Source organism: Cuculus canorus, chromosome 2, assembly GCF_017976375.1.
Source record: "Cuculus canorus isolate bCucCan1 chromosome 2, bCucCan1.pri, whole genome shotgun sequence".
NCBI classification, from domain to species: domain Eukaryota; kingdom Metazoa; phylum Chordata; class Aves; order Cuculiformes; family Cuculidae; genus Cuculus; species Cuculus canorus.
Window position 1 is genome coordinate 11,937,017 of NC_071402.1, and position 13,399 is coordinate 11,950,415.

Genomic DNA, 13,399 nt, shown 5'->3' on the forward strand with positions numbered 1-13,399 from the left:
GTTTTCAGGTCATCAATCTAGAAATTCCAGATCTTATTGGAAACCTTTACTTGCCTACAACAAAGTCCATCACATTTCAGTTGGACTGTGATTTACATTAGGCAAATATGTCAACCGACAAAGTCACAACAGACCGGGTATCGAACTCCTTAGTAGAAACCATAAAGACCATGCAGAGGCTTTAAAAAGATGCCATCATTAACAAAGGCCATGAATGTCCATGCAATAAGAATGTCCTCTTCCAAGCAGGACCAAAAGATTGGACATTAAGCGGGCATATTGTTCCACAGGTTCCTTCATGTTGGAGTTGACCACGAGGCTAGATATTTCCTCTGTGACTCGACCCCATGGTTAACTTTCTGCCCCAAAAGTGTGTTGGCACTGTCAATGTCCTTTTACCTAGTTTTTACATTTGTCCACATAATCCTAGCAAGCACATTAGGAAAGCAAAGTAAGTGAAGTAGCAAAGTAAGGTATGTAAGAAACAACAGGGGAACCAGCTTGCCCCAATTAATGATCTCCATACCCAAATCAGAATTTTCCTTCCAAGTTTGCCATCCATTGCAGAATTCTTCTCATTAATCTAACAAGATCATGGAAATAAAGACTATTTTGAACAATAATGAACATTCCAAAACCAACGGACATTCTTAGCTTGGAGCCCCACATACCACAACAGATGACAACCAAGTCATATCTCACAACAGAAAAATTAGCCAGATGGTCCATGGGAGATATCCCATAAGAAACAAGGATTACATGCATTAGGATGCTGCAGGTTCCTTGGCATCATGAAACGGAGCAGCATGCTGTCTAGGCCAGCCTCCTGCTGAAATGTGATTTTCTTAAAATCATGCAGCTTTGACATGGCAAAAATCACAGAACCTCAGAAATAACTTTTCAAAATAAATTCCTTGAAGGAATATATAAAATAGACAATATTAAATGTGTCCAATATTAAATAGATAAAAAATAATGTTGACAGGGAATGTCAGGATGACATCCTTGAGTCTTAACCAAGATAAGACAAGTAGGTCAATAATGCTAAATGCATATAAATTAGAATAGTCAGTTCAATGACTTCATAACAATCAAGTTATAGAGCAAAACGAGACTGAACATGAATGAAAATGAGTCAGAGCTTTTATTAAAACTGGATAATGTTTCCAAGGGTAGCAGGCATGGGAAGCATTTAACAACTCTAGAAAGGTAAGACTAATAAATACAAGGTAGTACTGATCTGTAATAAAGCCTACTATAATATTGAACAATAATTAATCAAATTCAAATGAAGGCAATACTTATACTAATCAGTAATAAGTGCAAAGCATAAAAGAGAATTATTGCACCTAAAAATTAAGACCTTGCCCCTATGGGGCAAGCATAGTGCATCTGAAGAGGCACACTCTGCTCCACACTTTATGGACATGAGGACAGATATGAGGACTTTTATGGCAAAACCTTGGGGGAAATCCCTCCCCAGCACTTTGCAAACAGAAATCCGTGCCCAAAACACCAACACGGCTCCGAGCATCGTTTGCCCAGCCTGGCTTACAGCAAGCAGTTTTCTTAGCATTCCCATCCTTTTCAATTTTGCTGGATTATTTGGTTGTGGGCACAAGAGATGAATTACAGGCACAGCGTAACTCAATCCCCTTCTCCCCCAGAGGATGTAGCCAGGCAGCAGGTTCAAATTTTGTATTTATCCTCTGTTTCACGGAAACAAGGACTTAATATTAAACTCATTTTGCACACAAGCAACAGAGACATTATGAAGTTAGAAGCAGGGAATTCTCACTCCTTAACCTTAGCTGTCTAGAAGTTAGATATCTAGTGTAAGCCAACTTTCTGGAAACTTTCCATAGTCCATGGAGAAGCAGACTGCTCCAAAGCATCATTTATTCCCTCTCTTCCCACTGAATTTACGTGGAGCTTGCATTAGAAATCGCAGTTTTTTTCAGACTTCTCACTTAATCTCACCTGACGTCTACCCACAGCCAGTCAGAGGCAGTGAAGTACACCAAATACCAGCTCCAACTGGCACAGTCACGAAGTTACAACAGCTCCAAGTGGGCCAGAATGTTAGCTTCTGGGTCACTCTTTTGGACACTTTTGCTCTAGCTGTGTTAGCTGTCCAAGGTCACACAGGAAGTATGCAGCAACACTAGGTGCTCCACACTCAAGCTTGAGCTCTTCCCCCTTTCGGAAAATGAAGCCTCTTTAAAAGCTTTCATTTGTGCCTTCAGAAAACACAAGAAAATTAATGCTAAGAAGTATAAAATTTTTTTTTTTTAGCACAACTGTTACAGAACTATGAAAATTCAGTTCAGCAAGACAATCCACTTTCTCCCACTGATAAGACATCTCTTCCAGAATAACCTCTGTGGTAGGCTATCTCCCAGCAGGTGGACGAGGAATGCCCTTTCTGCCCCATTCCATCTGGTTCTGTTCAACTGACCAGCAGCCATGCCTGCACCAGCAGCACCTCCACAGGCAAGAGCACAGGGAAACAGTTGCAACTTCTGCTGTTTATCCAAAATACCAAAGCATCTGAGAGTAACATAAAACAGCCAGAGTAATGCACTTTATGCACTTTGGGACTATGCCCAGAGAGGAAATCTCCCCAGGAAAAGACAATTTGTAAAGCATTATCTATACGGTAAGGCCTAATGAGTTAATCCCCATCACAACGTATATCTGATGCATTCCCATGGAAGGATGCAACCCAGTACGGAGGTATTCCTGGCATGTCACTAGGCATGGCCAGTTTACAGGAACATCAGCTCTCCCTGTCGTGACCACAAGGAATGACAAGATGGAAAAACACCATCCATCTCATTACGAGTCATCAGCTTCATGCCTGACTGGAGCAATAAACCCCCTCTCATAAAGGTGACCCTTTCCTTTATCTACTGCTGTTAAAGACCTCTCAGGTCCTCTTGTTTTGAGAATACAGTTGAAAAAATCAGGAAAACACATGTGAACAAAAGAAAAAGAAATCCAAGTCCAGTATACGCAGATGTTTGGCAGTTTGGTTCATGTGTTTTGCCACCCAGTTTTAATCCCTACTTCCATGCACTGGCACCATGCACCCATCAGCCCATCAATGTGGACTAGTCAAGCCCCTTGGCTCCAGCGTGCCATCTTCTCCAAGCCAACAGTGATCAGACTGCAGGTTGCAATACAGCAAGCAGTTATGACTCAGGCTTATTGTTTAGAAACATTACCTGTAGAGCACACGGAGGTTAGCAGAATTCGCCCCATGTTTAATAATTAATCCTTCTTAGCCCCCTTTAGTCCATATTGGTTTTCAATATGCAGCTTCATAATTCAGAAAATGAACATGATCTTCTGCAAAGAGGTCAGATTTATTAAGGTAAAACATTCTCACAAGGACAACATCTCCTGAAGGAGACACCTCTACAGGACACGCTGCTAATGCATTCACTGTCCACTCTGTTGCCCACAAGTCGCCCAGAGAAGCTCTCTCCCTGCCTCCTCCCAAGCCCTTCCAACATCCCCCTCATCACAGCCAAGACAGCAGACTATATAATGGCAGGCAAAACCCATAGATTGTGGCCTGGGAGGATTGTATAGGACACTGGGGGAAGCTTTCCTATAAGCAAGGTGGTACAGCATTGAAAGAAGTCATCTGGAGATGTGGGGACATTTCCATCCCCGGAGGTGCTAGCTGCCCTCCTCCAGTGCGAGTAGCACTAGTTATCTTGTGGTTCCTCCCAGCCGGTGTGTTGGAGGCTCTCCCTTGGGTCCTGTTGTGTTGCAAGAGATGCCGATGGCCTGACTGCTTCCCCAGGACTTTCCTGCCTCCCCCCAAGCTTCACTCCCTCCATAAACCATGTCTCGATGATCTCGTTCAACTCAACTCCCCTTGTTATGTCCCTAAGCTTCCCAGGAAACACAATGCACACCCTGGGGAGACAACCAAGGTCAGGACATTCTGTGCATGGAAAGGAAAGCAAAGACATGGTGAAAATGAGAGGACAAAAAGATGATAAAAACTGTCTCTGAGAGGAGCTTTTAAAATGTTTGTGATTTAACCAATTATAGAAACCGTTAACTTTAACAGGAAGCAGCAGAACTGAGCAACCAATTGATGCAAAACCTAAAAAAAAAAAAAAAAAGGAAGACCAGAAAACACCTGATATAACTAAATATAAACTGTCTGCTACTGGACCCCTCAGAAACACACGAGACCCACACAGCCATACCACGCAATTTGCAAAGTAAATTGCATGAATCTGTACCAATGCCATGCTCTCTCTAGGCACCCATACCTGTAACCATCGCATGTAGCAAGCTGCCAGCTAGTCCAGACAATGCTAGGAGTGACTCAGGAGAAGCAGCTAAAATCTTGGAAGAGGAAAATGCAACAAGCTGAGGGAAGATCAGACTGAACATCACCATTTATTTTTTCCAGATTTGTAGCAATGGCTGTGAGAGGATATAATGCCTCGAAACCCTTGATCAAACGTCTGGGTACCCACAGAGGTGAGGATGGAGCCTGCAGAGAGCATGGGGCTGCCCAGACTGCTGCTCCCTCCCTACCTCCCCATCCAGGTATACACACACATGCTCATCATCCCACATAGCTACTTTGAAAAAGTAAAAATGTCTGAAATAGGAGACAGTTCAAACAGATTTTTATCATCACATCCTGCACATATCAAGTGAAATCAGAAAGAGGGAGGAGAAGCCCACAAAATAAATAAGCATTTAACCCTCACAGTGAAAGAGTCAGCATCTGGTTGGGGAGTATTGAGGAAGTGTTCACTACCATTGGGAAAATTAGTGAAACTATCAATGAAACAAAGTGGGACATGTCACACTGCAGGAAAGCACATGCAAGAGATTGGGGGAGATCAGCTGTCTGTGGCCACGGCTGAGCTGACGGTGACTCACGGGACACGTGTGCAGGTCCGAATCACAGAAAAAAAGTTAACTTCATTAAAAGCCCTGGCTGGGTGTAAGTCCAGGCGATGCGTAAAATCTGTGCACAGTAGCATCAGGGCAGGATGGGAAAAGCATCCCAGTTTAGCACCACTCCCCACCACACTGAGCATCACAATGCTGGCCAAGAAGGCTCCTAAGTCAACAGTGGTTTCAAGCGAAGGGATGACACCACTTAAACAGTTACCCCCTTGAGCTGCAGCAACTGGCTGGATTTGTGTACTGCTACTGCAACAAACATAAGGCAAAGCACAGCCTAAAATCCTTACAAGTAGGTTGAAACTAACTGGTCTTATGTCACGCTTGCAACAGTATAATGGGCAGCAGCTCAGCAAGCTCTACTCACCAAACGTTCCTCAGACTGCCCTGACCAAAGAACTTTTTAAGCTGTTATGCACAATCCTATACCAGGGATCAGCATTGATATAGCTGAACTACTGCAAAACCTGGAGGAAGCTCCATTGCAGGGACCTCACAAGCACCAGCTAGCCTCCATGTGCAATTACTCACTATCAAAAGTGCTGCTGGTGCCTGAACATCCACTGCTCACCCTGACACAGTCCGCCCTTTTGTGTTTCTTAAGTGGTACATATCTCCTGACCTGGCCTCTGGACTTCACCCTGATATTGCCTTTTTGCAAGATCCTTACAAGGCTTGACAGAGTCACCTTGTGATGTTCAACCCAACTGCCTTTTCTCAGGGCTGATCAACTTGCCTCATGCAAATTACTCAGGATGGAGGTAAACTGAAGAAAGGGGCATTCAGATGATTCCTTTTATGTTTCAAAGGTCATTTGCATCCTTATTCTCTGCCTTTAGGGCAACTCCCAGTTGACTAAACACCTGCTCTTAGCTGCCAGGAAGCAGATAGAAAACCCTCCTTCTACACCCACTGCCACTTGCAAAATCTTACCTACTTCATGCAGGCTGCCCAGTTTACCTTTGTGAAGATGGAGATGAGCCCATTCCCCGCTTAACTGTCCCAGAATCCCAAAGCACCCTAGCAAACCAAATTCAAGGGAAGTGGAGAGCCTCACACCAGGTAATGAGCCTGGCGGCTCCACAGCTGAGCTCTGAATGCCATCAGTGGTGTTCAAGGTATCAGCCCAGCACAAAGATGTTTCCAAAACAGAGGGATGGAGAAGAGAAAAAAAGCTGGAGTGAACTTTATCATGGAAAAGTCAGCCTGTCAGACAGCAGAGAAGTAAAAATGAGGCTTTTTGCTGGCAATTACTGATACCGCAGAAAGCATTGCCCTTGCTTAGACACAACACTAGGATCTCCTGTTACATTGCTCGTCCTTAACATAACTCCCACCACAACTCCAAAGACTCAATTTATCTCTATTCTCTGGACAGAGAGTCAAGGCACGACGTGAGAGCAAAGAGACTAGTGGCAGAAGCAAGCATCAAACCCATGGGCACCGTGAGTCCTTGCAACATCTTCTGGTCCCTAAGGTAGACAGATGAAAGGCAGAAGATGCATGTGTCCCCCTCCTGCACATAGCTAGTGCTCAGGCAAAGGGCAATGTCCACACCATTTCCATGTGACAGTGCTTCCCTCACTGTAAAAGGGAGTATTTCCTCTCTCCAGGACTGCAGAGAAAAGACTCTAACTTTCTAGTAACACAGAAAAGCTAACAGTAAATTGCAGTAGAAACTCCATATATAAGAAAAACCTATACATACATTCCCTTTGCCCACTTAAAACTAAACAACAGTGATGTACTGCAGGAAATTATATTTATTCCTTGATTTAAGGTGACAGTCTTGTATCAACTATCAACATCAATCCCTTTCTCAACAGGTTGCACCTCGGACAGCATATTGAGAGCATCAGCAGAAACAAAAGCGTACCAAAAATCTTTCAGTCGCAGCTGCTTAGGTAAGACAGCTAGTACATTTAGAGTCTAACCTTTTCTACCCAATATTTATCCATACTACAATACAGACTAGCCAGCACATGCTGAGCACTTTGATAACATGCAGAGAAAACAACATTCCTGTCCAAAAAAAAAAAAAAAAAAAGCTTATGGTGAGGAGAGGAAGTGGAGGAGGTGGCCCAGCAAAAGCAGATATATGGGAGGGACAAAGCAAATACACAAAAGGGAGATGCTAATCAACAAAGCCTTGATACAGAGGTCTCAGCTCTTCACATTACTGCACCTGATGCCTGCCATGCAGTAGCAGAGTTACTGGGATGTGGATATTCCTGCTACAGGTGTCAGGCTCCCATAAGGCCAGGGTAAGCATCGTTCCAAACCCTCCTGTGGCTGAAAAGCCACAAGCCACATTGCTTGTAAACCCAGAGGCCAGAGCAGCCCGGGGTTGGCTCCTAGGAGTTTCCCAAGAAGCCCCAGCAGCCTCCCTGAAACCTCCATGCAGCTGCTCCTGGGGCTGGAGTCACCTTGTTGGTCCCCACGGGGACTGCAACAGCCAGTGTCAGATGACCCAGTTGGACTGAAAGTGCCATGGTGATGATACCCTGTTCTTCAGGAACATATTTACAGTGCCAGTCAAGGTGTATAAACACTGAGAGCGAGCTCAGACAAGTAGCTCACAGATTAAGGCTGTGTACAAACCTTGAAGAAAATTTAAGGGCAGCTCAGGAGAAGCCCAAGCTTTCATGCAGTTGGTTTTGACACCACCAGCCGCCAGCAAGCATCCTAAAATCCAGTCCTATGCAGACTGCAGACATTACGCGTGTTGCAGACCCTACATACAACTAAACTGTCAGTGCTGCACTGACAGTGCAGAGGAGCAGGTGTTGTGGGGAATGATTCATCCCATGCAGATGCTTACAGCAGGTCAGGGTCAGGCACTTCCTAAAAATATCCATCTCCTTCCAGGACTGTAAAAGGAGGCTGGGATGTGTCTAGTTCAGTTGCAGGTAATTGCAGCAGAAATCTCTCAATCCAGAGGAGCAAAGTCCTCTGCTGTGAAGTCCAAACACAGGCAGAAACAAGGTCTGTGTAGTGAACAGACCTCAGCATGCTCAAGGTAGTCTCCAGCCCTTCTAAAACCCCATGCATAACAGCAGTCTAAAATCCTCCCATCAGCCCTGAAGAGGCAAAATACAGGGAAACCCAAAGCAAAAAATAAGTCAGGAGGTTCAACAGAAGAGGTCTCACACCCAAGGGGTGCAAGGGAGCCCAAGACAGCTTTTATCTCCAGGCTCATGAGTGCAGAAAGCTGTCACCACTCACCTCATTCCCCAGGAAACCCTGGCAGGATATGACCTCCCTTCCACATGCTCCTCCTCTCTCCCTTGCAGTCAACAGAGACCTATATGACATTGTAACAAAAGAAATGTCAGCAAGCCCAATTTTGGCCCCTCCCACCAACCAAGAAGATCCATTACCTCTGTTCTTCAAAATAAGGCTCCACTGCAAAACAATTTTACATAAATTGCAGCTTACATATCCATTTAAATATTTTAATATACAAATATTCATTTAATACCTATATTTTATATTTAAATAGACATATACATTGGGGAGTGGAGAGGAGCCTCTCACGAGTGGCTGAGGTGCCAGCACGCTTTGCAGAAGTGAATAGACTGGCATCAGAGATGGAGCTCTACAGCCTGTCCCACAACGAACACTTGTGACGATCAAGCAATGGGGGACCAAAGCAAACACAATGAGGTCCTCCTGAGATGTCACTGTCAGCTCTAAAGCAATCCCTCAAATGCTCCTCAAAAGTAATGGGAGGAAACAGGAGAGGTAGTGAGCTCAACATGGTGAAGGAACGCTCTTCTTGTGGTCCTCGCTCAGGGTTGGCCAAGAGCTGTGAGGAAAAGAGGTGTAGGCAGTGGACCCCTGCTCCATGACCCAGAGGATCCCAGCAGCATCAACGAGAGGACGTTAGATTTTTCTCGTGGTAACCTCCAGGCCTTGCTGAACCCCCATGTATTAGCCCAAGGGTTGCACAGGACAGCCACAGCAACATCAGGCCGTTGCTCTGGTCACCACCAGCACGCTAGTCAGTGGTCCAGCAGTCTGCTTTCTCCCACCAGCTAGGGTCGCTTCCTCTCTTTCCTCCCAGGCCACAGGGCCTCTTGTCACAGCAGTCATACATCACACAGCCATATATCATACAGCAGCTTGAGGCAGAGTGGGGTAAGGGGACCTTTATTACCATCAGAATAGCCTCATCACTCAGCATACTTAACCCAGCCACATTTGCACTGCTAAATTTGGGAGAGTATGAGAAGCATTTTCAAAGAACGGGATGTGGGGGAGGGACAGGCAAGCTTTTGGTCCGTCCAAATCCCTGTCAAGCCTCTGTAATTCAAAGTCTATGTCAGGGATGCTACCCCAAGCTGTACAGCATTGGCCCAGACCCAGCAAACCTAGAGATCGGGTGCCTTAACCCTTTCGAGTCAGCATCTAAGCTCGGCTATTTTAAGAAAAAGATCTAGTTGAGCTTTCTGAAACAGCTACCACTGAAAGAACAAATCTCCAGGAGGCATGTGGAGGCAATTCAGGACATCTCCATGGAGGAAAAGAGGCACTCAACTTCAGACAGCCAAGCCTAAAGACCCTGCCCTAAGGGGATGCAGAGCTGAGTTTGTAACAGCTAGTGGCAATCCACAGGTTCAAATTGATTTAAGAAGTTGTGAATGACTATTTTTGAATACAAAACAGATTTGTAAGCAGCAAATATAGCATCAATATCAGCAGCAAGAAGGGGCCACTAACCTTGGCAGAACATAGAAATACTGCCCTGACCTGCAGCACAAGCACTTGAAAAAAACTGATCACCAGGCTTTGCTTTTGTGACTGTGGAAGCAACTTAAACATCTCTCTCACCCTTGTTGCTGGCAAGTACAGGAAGGAAACACAGGTTACGGTAACCTGGGCCTGTTTTGCATGAACAGCATCAGCACCTGCACCTTCCTACACATGCCCAGAGAAGCCTGTCTCTGGAAACCCAACCCATGAAGCATCTTGGGGGGAGTTGCTGCCTACATCCAACAAATTAACATGTTAATTATTCCCAGAGGGTGCCAAGTCCAACAGCATACAAGGTGAGCCAAAAATCTTCCCTGGCGCCCACACTGAGACATTAGAGGGAGCTTTTGAGGAAACCAGGCACGAGCCCGGGCAACTGGCTGTGGAGCTAGGACTGCTCTCCTGGGACCTTTACCAAAAGATTCACATGCACGCTGAAAAAAAACTAGGTTAGTTTGCCGTAAAAGTGGGCATCAAACATTCTGACATCAAGAAGGATGATTAAAGACAGTTGAGTTGCAAGGAAAGATTAAAAGAACTAAATATGCCCAACTTGGCTAAGCAATGAGTAAGAGGAGACGTGATAAAAGACTCCAGGCATCTGAATGAAGGGAGTGGCACAGCATTAAAGGACTGAATAAAATATCTTTCTGAGAAATGGATCCATCAACGATCTCCCAAGAGATAAGGTACAAGCCTCATTTTTTAGGCATTTATAAAACCAGTCACTAGAACTGAGGGTTTTGAGGAGAAATCCACATTGCCCTGAAGGGAGCACGCACCAAAGCTTTTAATCTTCAGCACAGGGTGCTGTAGACAAAAGTGCACAATGCCACAGGGCAGCACAGGAAACTTGGAAAGTGGCAAATATTTCATTCTCCCGTGCTGAAGAAACAGAGATATGATTTCTCACTATAAAATTAAAAGAAAAAATGGCTTTACACTCCTTGTTTTTAATTCATCAGCCCTAATCATAACACTTTGGGGTAAAAAAAAATAACCAGCAGCTCATTCAAAATTAAAAGGTCTAAGGGGCCTTACGAGTAATTGACTTTTTCCTCCAATTAAAGATATGTGGGGTACCACAAAGGCAAGAATCTGGCTTGATCTGGGCAGTGGCACTCCTGGAGATTGCCAGACCCAGCACACACGGGTAAGATGACAAAGTCCTGGAAAGAACTTCAATATCTGGCTCTGCTGAGATTGTACCCCTTGGAGAAAGTACCCTCTGAAGCCCGGGGACCCAATTCAGTTTGTAAAGATTAGAAGCAAGCCCCAAACCGTGAGAAAATTGCCCAGGAAGAAAGCTAAACCTGTTCCACTGGCTCTGCTCCAAAAAGCCATATATAATGCATGTATTGTACATACCTACCTAAACATCAACTATGTGAAGCCAAAGCAGTGAATTTAGTGTAATTCCACATAATGTCCAGCCATATGAGGGTCTCCTGAATATCTCCATCCAGCATGGACAGAGAGGCGTACCCAAGGGAAGGAGCTTGACCTGGCCAAGAGTATTTACTGAATACAAAAACATGTACAATGATTTTTCCACCAATATTAGCTTATCAGTTCATTTGATGTGTCTGAGGGTTGCAATTAACGACAAAATGTTCTTCCAGGTGCTTCTGCCTGGATATTCTATCCTACTTGGCCACCGGGTATGACTTAAAATGCTCGATGGCATCTCCCATTTGGGTACCTGAGAAAGTCCTTTATGCTCAACAAAGAAGAGCCAGAAGACATTTGTTGATGGCACAGTTTTAAATCACAGTTAAATTCACACAAGGGCCATACATCATCAAGGAGGTGCTACTGTCTCAGTTTCCTCTGGCTCCACTGACCTGGGGAGCCAATGCAGGGCAATCAGATCTAAGAGAAAAATAGGTAAGAAAAAAAAAGGTGAATAATTTTCTTTGAATTAATTCCCTAAACCAGTTCAGTGGGGTTTAGGCAAGTACTAGAATCTTTCCCCTTTTGGCATGAGCAAGATCAGCTGAACTGCAACATGTGACTGCAATCCAAGGCAACCTTTGTTTGCAAGACCAAGAGTGGATCTTTTTGATTTATTTTTTTTTACCCTTTCCCACAGCAAACTCTTAAGTCTGCAAGTGCCTTTCTCCATGGGAACAGGAGATCCACCATTTACTGACCAGTGAGTTTTATTACAAAGTTGAAATAAGATGTTCACAGAGGGTTTTATTACTTTTTTTTTTAATATGTGGAGTGTTTTAGTACACACTGAATCTTCTCACTTTATGCTTGCATGTCTCTTTGGGAGGCTGAAGTGTAACACCAGGCTGCCAGACTGATTTTATATATTGAAGAAACATGAGTCTACCTAATCTGAAAGGCAGGCCAACATAAAAAGACCCATTCAAAGTGGATGAAACTATGCATTTACAGTTTGGGATGAAAAGGGAAAAATTAAACCATCTAAGACAGATTACTATACCTTCTATCAAACCTTCCTCTTCCAATACAGAATCGGCGCTTCCACCACCACTGCAACACTGATATTCGAGATACCTATTCTTCCTTGTGCGCTCGCAGCCCAGAGGGCCAAACGTGTCCTGGGCTGCATCAAAAGAAGCATGGACAGCAGATTGAGGGAGGTGATTCTGCCCCTCTACTCTGCTCTCATGAGACCCCACCTGGAGTACTGTGTCCATCTCTGGAATCCCCAACCTAAGAAGCATATGGAACTGTTGGAATGGGTCCAGAGAAGGGCTACGAAGAGGATCAGAGGACTGGAGAACCTCTGCTATGAGGACAGGCTGTGAGAGTTGGGGGAGTTGTTCACCTTGGAGAAGAGAAGGCTTAGAGGATACCTCAGAGCAGGCCTTCCCGTACCTGAAGGGAGCCTACAAGAAAGCCAGGGAGGGACTTTTTACAAGGGCAGGTAGTGATAGGATGAGGGAAATGGCTATGAATCAGAGAGGGGAAGATTTAGATTAGGTATTTGGAAAAAAATCATAATAAGGGTGGTGAGGCACTGGAACAGTTGCCCAGGGGAGTTGTAGATGCCCCCTCCCTGGAGGTGTTCAAGGCCAAGCTGGATGGGGCTTTGGGCAGCCTGATTCAGTGAGAGGTGTCCCTGCCCATGGCAGAGGCGGTGGAACTGGATGATCTTTAAGGTCTCTTCCAACCCAAACTATTCTATGATTCCATAGAATAACTAGGCTCACAACTAGGCTCAGGTATCACTGTCACAAAGAATTAAAGGCTTGCAGGTTGTATTCAGACAACTACTCCTTTTCCATTTGAAGTCAATTTGGGGTATTCCCACTCAGGCCACGCCAGCAATTTTACTCTGCTCTCACTGCATATTCAGACAGACAGACAGCCCTTGCAGCCCTCACAGCTAGTGCAGCAGGAGGGCAAAGCCCCTCTCTGACAGACAACTCATGCTTACATGAGCAGTTTTGGGGCTCTGAAGACAGAAATGTAAAATTGTCACTTATGCAATTTCCACTACAGGGACTAAAGGTTATTTCTACCCCATTCAGCTAGTTAATAAGAAACAACTGTCTCCCAAAATACATAGACGTTTGTACCATTCATAACAGTGGATTGGGATAATCCATGTGTAAAACGAAATGGAGAAGAGTCTGAAAGAGCAGCAGGTCCCAGGGTAGCAGCACACCACCTGCCTTACTCAAACGTGGTGTTGAGTGAGGAGTGACGGAGATGGTGA

At 44.8% G+C, this 13,399-nt stretch overlaps 1 long non-coding RNA gene across 3 annotated transcripts in view; it reads right to left on the reverse strand.

Moving 5' to 3' along the window:
* The window catches only part of LOC128851263 (uncharacterized), a 140,585-nt gene that overhangs the window by 67,256 nt on the left and 59,930 nt on the right, over positions 1 to 13,399 (reverse strand). For all 3 annotated transcript variants that reach the window (XR_008448549.1, XR_008448545.1, XR_008448548.1), the window contains one exon: positions 8,173 to 8,251. This is a non-coding gene — a long non-coding RNA (uncharacterized LOC128851263). The remainder of the gene's footprint in view (positions 1 to 8,172; positions 8,252 to 13,399) is intronic.